Here is a 7,316-nt window from a genome sequence, read left to right as displayed (position 1 = left end):
GCGGCCATCAAGATCTCGTCAAGTAACGTGGAAAAGGCATCCCACTGCTCAGTGGTCATCGGGTCGGAAAACTCTTCCAGTCGTTCTACGAAGTGTTCAAGGGGGGACGTGACTTGTATTTCTACACCACCCAGTGGAGATCTCTCGGCATCATCCGATACGGCTTCTGGAACCGGTGAGTCGGGTGTAACTGTAGGACCGGTAGGTGAAGGCGAATCCGGGAAGGACGGCTCCGGGGAGTGTTCTTCAAAGGAAGGGTTGGTTCCCAGATTGTCAGTCAAAGGCGCATCAACCTGTGGGGTAGTCCTCATGTCTGTTCCTGGAGGTGCGGCATCCTCTTGATAGGGCAAGGTATTAGGGTCTGTTGCACTTGTCGATTGGTAGGCAGTGGAAGGTCCATCAGTTCTAGCATCATCTTGGCGAGATGTACGGAATCGTGCAGTCCGTGCCTGTCGTCTTGCCGAGGTGGAGGGAAGGAGAGGCGTCACTAGAGGTGGCTGGAGTAAGCGCTGCCGTTCACGTCGGTGGCGTGCTTGGTGGTTAAGGAATCCACCCCGTGTTTGGCATGAGAAGTCGCACTGGGTACATCTCCAACGATGTTGAATGCCCGATTCGACGACTACGGGCCGGTCTCTAAAGCATTGATGGGTCGAGACCTTAACGGCGATGGGCAATAGGCAGTGTGCACACCAGTTCCGAGTGCTAGCAACATCTATGCCATGTGTGTACAAGAGGTGTCTGCAGAGCGAGTGGCGGAGTTGGGTCCAGCGTTTCGAATGGAATGTCCTATGGCAGTCCCTTTCGGTGCAGTGGAGTGTGTCTTGCATCGGGAAGAGTAGATGGACAATAGAGTCACGTCGGCAGGATGTCTCTGGGCAGGACTCATGATTCTCCACATGAGTGGGCATAGGCAAAGGCTCCCTCACTGACAGGTTCTGCAATGGCCTGCTAGGACGTGGGCCAGGTGCAATTTGCTCAGTAGAAGTCGTAGCAGCATGTGAGCGTATTACATTGCTGTCTGGTGCGGGCAATTCAGTAGAGAGCAGATCAGTCCTTTCTGAGGGAGTGAGGCATAGGATGAGGACGTCCGCATCAGTCGTGTCTCCAGCGCTGGAGGTAGTATCCAAGCGTGTCTGGCAGGGTACTTGAGGTGCGACATCGGATTCACCAGGTAGGTCTTTACTAGGCGAAGTGGTCACCGGGACAGTGGCAGTTAAAGCAGGTTGAGGAGCAGCGTCTGTTGAGCCAGAGGCAGTGCAGTCCGTGTGGACGGGGCCTGGTGCAGGAGCAGCGGGCGGTGAAGAAGCGGCGTCAGTCAGTGTCTCAGGAGTTGAGGAGGTAAAGTCATCGTCTCCAGGAGAGGTGGGAGGCGGAGCCTGTCTGTGACGGAGGTGACGATGGGACCGCAGCTGTTTCTTATTCAGGCAGGAGCGACCACAATCCGGGCAGGTGACGGCAGACGCCAGTTGAGGTGTGGAAGCATTAGTCTTTGGTCCAGGTATGACGGTGGGAGTAGAATTCCTGGCCGGGAGGGTGAAGTATGGTGTCGACGGGATTGACGTCTCCGAAGGTGGCAGCAAGTTCCTTGTGTTCTCCGCAGGAAACACCTTGGATTTAGCAGGTACGTTGGACGTCAGAGACTCCGTCCCCGCGGTGGAGGTGATCACTGCGCAGAGAGGACCGGTTGAAGCAGGATGAGCAGAACTCTCTCTCATGGATGGCGAAGAAAGAGCTTCAGCGTAAGTGCGTGGGGGTGAGATCGTGAGTGTGTTCGATGAGCAGGCATGACCAGCCGCCGTCCGAGCCCGTGTATGATGACATACGGGCGAGATCAATGACCCAGGAATGCTCGCAGCTACCCTTCTGTCAGGAGGTGGGTGGAGCTGACTGTCTTTCTCCTGCACGTGCGTCCTTGTATGCCTTCTGAGGCCCCTTCTGCTCGTACACTCCAATCCGCAGACGTAGCATGCGAATGTAGACTGGGGTGTGGTGGGCGTGTCCTTGGCAGAGGAGGACGTGTGAGCAGACTTGGCGAGTGATGAACCCTCTGGTGTCCTTCGTTCACTAGGTTGACAAGTGACCACAGGTAGGAGCGGTGTGCAGCCAGAAGTCTTGGCTTGAATTCTATCCAACAGTTGGCGTAAGTGTCCACCTTTGGAAAGGGGCGGTCCAGAGGGTGTAACGAAAGCTGGCACGTGTCTGGGCAAGGAGGACGACCCGGTGGGCGTGGCTTCACTAGTGGCGATACTCCCGTAGTAGTAGGTGGGCACACTCCTGGCAGACGAGCCGGCTCCGGGCAGGCAAGGCGTGGCACTAGGGACCACAGCGGCGACTCCAGGATGAGCAGTGGCACTAGAAGATGCAGGAACAGCTCTGGAACCTCCAGTGGCAATTTCGGGAGAGGCACTCGCTCCAAGGGCAGGAATAGCTCCGGCAGATCCAGCGACGACACAAGAGTTTCCATCGGAGGATCCATGGTCTGCAGCGGCGACTTGGGAAGTAGCCGGAACGGATTGGATCAATCCAGGGACAGATGCAACCGGGAAGGCTCCGGCCGTCACAGGGATGTCTTCAGAAGCTCCAGGGTAGGCAGGAATGGCCTCAGACAATCCGGGGGCCTCAGCTTCTGCATCAGGCGCACCAGGAGAGGCTCCAATAGATCCAGGGATGGCTTGGGAAGCATCAGCGGCTGATCCCGGAGCAAGAGGGACGACTCCATTGGATCCAGGGATAGCTCCAGCGGGAACGGCGGGCACTCCATGGTCAACAGCTGCTCCAGGGACTCCATGAACAGCACGGGAACAGGTTCCAATGGATCCAGCAACAGGACCTCCAGCGGGAACGGCAGGCACTCCACGGTCAACAGCTACAACAGGAACGTCTCCAGGGACTCCATGCACCGTATGGGAACCTGCTCCGGCATCCAGGACTCCAAAACTGGCTTCAGGAGGCGGTGAGCGTCTTCCAGGGCTCCGAACTCCAGGCGGTGGGCGGGGCCTCGGCGGTGGGCGAGGCCTAGAAACAGGAAACATCTTTAGCCACCAGTCTACCTGTAAAAACAGTAAGAAGTGACCAAAAAAGATGAAAAAGTATCGGCAAATTGACCGATTTACTACACTTTGATCTTAGCCAAAAGGCCGAGAAGCGATGCAGAATTCTCTGGCGTGATGAATTCACTTTCAATTTTTCATATTTCAAAAGTCCTGAGCATTCGTGCAGGGGGAGAAGGGGGTGGAGAAGACTCAGGTTAGCGAGTGCTGCTTGGGGGTTTTTTATGATATGTCGTTATTTCATCCTCCTCCTGTGTTACAAAAAAAGAGGTGTACAAGGATGACCAATTTCTGTCTAGTCAAGTGGATCATTTTGCGGTCCTTTCTAATGTTCCCATTCTGGAGGCGTCAGTCCCCTCCTCCTTGGGCGGGGCTAGTTTTAAAAAGCCAAGGACGTCAAAAGTTCATTTCATTCAAGATTCAATTGCAAATTTTATTCTTACTACAGCAAATGAACCACAATGCTGAAATATCCTCACAGATATTTCTACAATATCGCAATAACTTACAGTAGTTATATTGGACGTTTTACGGAAACGTTGGCCGGAACAAAATTCAAAGTAGAAAAAGTTAATCCGATCTCAACGCGAAATCGCTACAGTCAATAACAGCAGTAAGTAAACAACTGAATTCCGGTGTTTTCCTCCAGCTTTTATAAGCTTATGCACCATGCAACATAATATTCTCGTATTTTCTCAATTTTTTCAGATGGGAAAAGAGGACAATGAAATATTCATGAAAGTGTTCATTTCTCTGGAGTAGCTTCCTCCTCCGAAAAATCTCATTCTTCACTGCAGGTGAATATAAAACAAATGTAATTACAAAGGCAATAAAAATAGCAAAACCAAAAATAAATAAATAAATATTCCTGGAGTTATCGAATGCCCATGCTTGGGAAGAAATTATTTTTTGTGATTAAACAAATATTGAGACAGTAAAATTTATCAGCCAAAACTGCATTACATAATGCCAGAGTTTGATTGACACAAACTCGACATGCACAGTCCAGCACATGGTTTCCAACTCAGAGATACTCTCTCTCTCTCTCTCTCTTCAGTTCAAACGTTGCACTTGAAAACACAGAGTGAAATATTAGGAACTTAAAACAAACAAACAGAAAAATTACAAAAAACACTTTACAAATTCATTTGTAATATGTACAATAAAACAGTACTTTTTAATTTACAATTAATGATTACTTTGTATTCTACACTTCCACACTAGTGGCGGGCAAGCCATCTCAAAACTCAGAATAAACTGCTTCCTGCATAGTGCAGCCATCTATTGGCATTTTCCCGTTTGTTAATATTAATGTGCCAACAAAATAAATGAATGAATGAATAAAAACATAAATACAACAATCCTTAACAATAATTGTAGACCATTACAATTAGCTGGCGTTTAGAAATCATACAGAGACAAACAAAACATTAGGAAACAGACAGAAAAATCTTTGTTGCTGCAGTGTGCCTACAAACATTTTACACCCTTTTGAGAGTTATTTACAATAAAAAGGCTCGTGTGTTGAAAGAAGCAATGTGTATACGCGCGCTGTAGTGGGAAAGATCTGGCAAATGTGAATAGGAATTCTCTCAAACTTACATGAAATGAGACAAAAATGTTACTGCAAATGAAATTTGAGTGATATTTCGAGGCCGATCTTCCTTCAATCAGTCAGACAGAATGAGTAAGTTGTTAACAGTACGGGGAAAGAAATGTGGATTTTATGGGATTTCTGTAAATACGAATAAAACTTCGTATTTACAGAAACCAGAACTTGACACTGAAAAGAACGAGGGTTAAACCCGAGGCTCCAGAATGTTCCCATTCCGAGGAAAAGAACGAGGGGCCCGAGTTAAAAAAAAGGCAGGTCGCCGCACACTCGTACAAAGGTATGATGTTGTCAGACCTTCGGTTTTCTGAAATTTGATGGGGCCATTTTAAAAGGACGTTTTCCTGAGGATGCAGTGGGTGAGTAAAGTTTCTGCTTTTTGGATATATTGTGGGCCGTATCCTGCAAGTAGTGCCATAGCAGGCCAACCCGTGGCGAGGGCGGAATAAATTCCTAACCACAAGCCTATCTGCAAAAATTAGTTTAATATCTTGACGTCATGTCGACGTCGTATCAGATATTAAGCTGATAAGAACAGATACTACACTTTGATCTTAGCCAAAAGGCCGAGAAGCGATGCAGAATTCTCTGGCGTGATGAATTCACTTTCAATTTTTCATATTTCAAAAGTCCTGAGCATTCGTGCAGGGGGAGAAGGGGGTGCAGAAGACTCAGGTTAGCGAGTGCTGCTTGGGGGTTTTTTATGATATGTCGTTATTTCATCCTCCTCCTGTGTTACAAAAAAAGAGGTGTACAAGGATGACCAATTTCTGTCTAGTCAAGTGGATCATTTTGCGGTCCTTTCTAATGTTCCCATTCTGGAGGCGTCAGTCCCCTCCTCCTTGGGCGGGGCTAGTTTTAAAAAGCCAAGGACGTCAAAAGTTCATTTCATTCAAGATTCAATTGCAAATTTTATTCTTACTACAGCAAATGAACCACAATGCTGAAATATCCTCACAGATATTTCTACAATATCGCAATAACTTACAGTAGTTATATTGGACGTTTTACGGAAACGTTGGCCGGAACAAAATTCAAAGTAGAAAAAGTTAATCCGATCTCAACGCGAAATCGCTACAGTCAATAACAGCAGTAAGTAAACAACTGAATTCCGGTGTTTTCCTCCAGCTTTTATAAGCTTATGCACCATGCAACATAATATTCTCGTATTTTCTCAATTTTTTTTCAGATGGGAAAAGAGGACAATGAAATATTCATGAAAGTGTTCATTTCTCTGGAGTAGCTTCCTCCTCCGAAAAATCTCATTCTTCACTGCAGGTGAATATAAAACAAATGTAATTACAAAGGCAATAAAAATAGCAAAACCAAAAATAAATAAATAAATATTCCTGGAGTTATCGAATGCCCATGCTTGGGAAGAAATTATTTTTTGTGATTAAACAAATATTGAGACAGTAAAATTTATCAGCCAAAACTGCATTACATAATGCCAGAGTTTGATTGACACAAACTCGACATGCACAGTCCAGCACATGGTTTCCAACTCAGAGATACTCTCTCTCTCTTCAGTTCAAACGTTGCACTTGAAAACACAGAGTGAAATATTAGGAACTTAAAACAATTAAACAAACAGAAAAATTACAAAAAACACTTTACAAATTCATTTGTAATATGTACAATAAAACAGTACTTTTTAATTTACAATTAATGATTACTTTGTATTCTACACTTCCACACTAGTGGCGGGCAAGCCATCTCAAAACTCAGAATAAACTGCTTCCTGCATAGTGCAGCCATCTATTGGCATTTTCCCGTTTGTTAATATTAATGTGCCAACAAAATAAATGAATGAATGAATAAAAACATAAATACAACAATCCTTAACAATAATTGTAGACCATTACAATTAGCTGGCGTTTAGAAATCATACAGAGACAAACAAAACATTAGGAAACAGACAGAAAAATCTTTGTTGCTGCAGTGTGCCTACAAACATTTTACACCCTTTTGAGAGTTATTTACAATAAAAAGGCTCGTGTGTTGAAAGAAGCAATGTGTATACGCGCGCTGTAGTGGGAAAGATCTGGCAAATGTGAATAGGAATTCTCTCAAACTTACATGAAATGAGACAAAAATGTTACTGCAAATGAAATTTGAGTGATATTTCGAGGCCGATCTTCCTTCAATCAGTCAGACAGAATGAGTAAGTTGTTAACAGTACGGGGAAAGAAATGTGGATTTTATGGGATTTCTGTAAATACGAATAAAACTTCGTATTTACAGAAACCAGAACTTGACACTGAAAAGAACGAGGGTTAAACCCGAGGCTCCAGAATGTTCCCATTCCGAGGAAAAGAACGAGGGGCCCGAGTTAAAAAAAAGGCAGGTCACCGCACACTCGTACAAAGGTATGATGTTGTCAGACCTTCGGTTTTCTGAAATTTGAAGGGGCCATTTTAAAAGGACGTTTTCCTGAGGATGCAGTGGGTGAGTGAAGTTTCTGCTTTTTGGATATATTGTGGGCCGTATCCTGCAAGTAGTGCCATAGCAGGCCAACCCGTGGCGAGGGCGGAATAAATTCCTAACCACAAGCCTATCTGCAAAAATTAGTTTAATATCTTGACGTCATGTCGACGTCGTATCAGATATTAAGCTGATAAGAACAGACTAGGGTTTTCTTTCTACTTACATAT

At 45.7% G+C, this 7,316-nt stretch overlaps 1 non-coding gene and 2 pseudogenes across 1 annotated transcript; all 3 read right to left on the bottom strand.

Annotated features, from left to right (window-relative positions):
* Positions 1-2,999: 2,999 nt before the first annotated feature.
* On the bottom strand, positions 3,000-3,149 carry LOC146994728 (U2 spliceosomal RNA; annotated as a pseudogene).
* A 1,898-nt stretch (positions 3,150-5,047) lies between these two features.
* Positions 5,048-5,240, bottom strand: LOC146994727 (U2 spliceosomal RNA). Its single transcript, XR_015044220.1, has one exon. It is a non-coding gene; the product is annotated as a U2 spliceosomal RNA (small nuclear RNA).
* A 1,896-nt stretch (positions 5,241-7,136) lies between these two features.
* On the bottom strand, positions 7,137-7,316 carry LOC146994726 (U2 spliceosomal RNA; annotated as a pseudogene).

Source organism: Stegodyphus dumicola, chromosome 11, assembly GCF_044657685.1.
Source record: "Stegodyphus dumicola isolate Sdum_Otavi_A_Nest chromosome 11, ASM4465768v1".
NCBI lineage: Eukaryota > Metazoa > Arthropoda > Arachnida > Araneae > Eresidae > Stegodyphus > Stegodyphus dumicola.
This window is presented reverse-complemented; position numbering and strand designations above follow the sequence as displayed.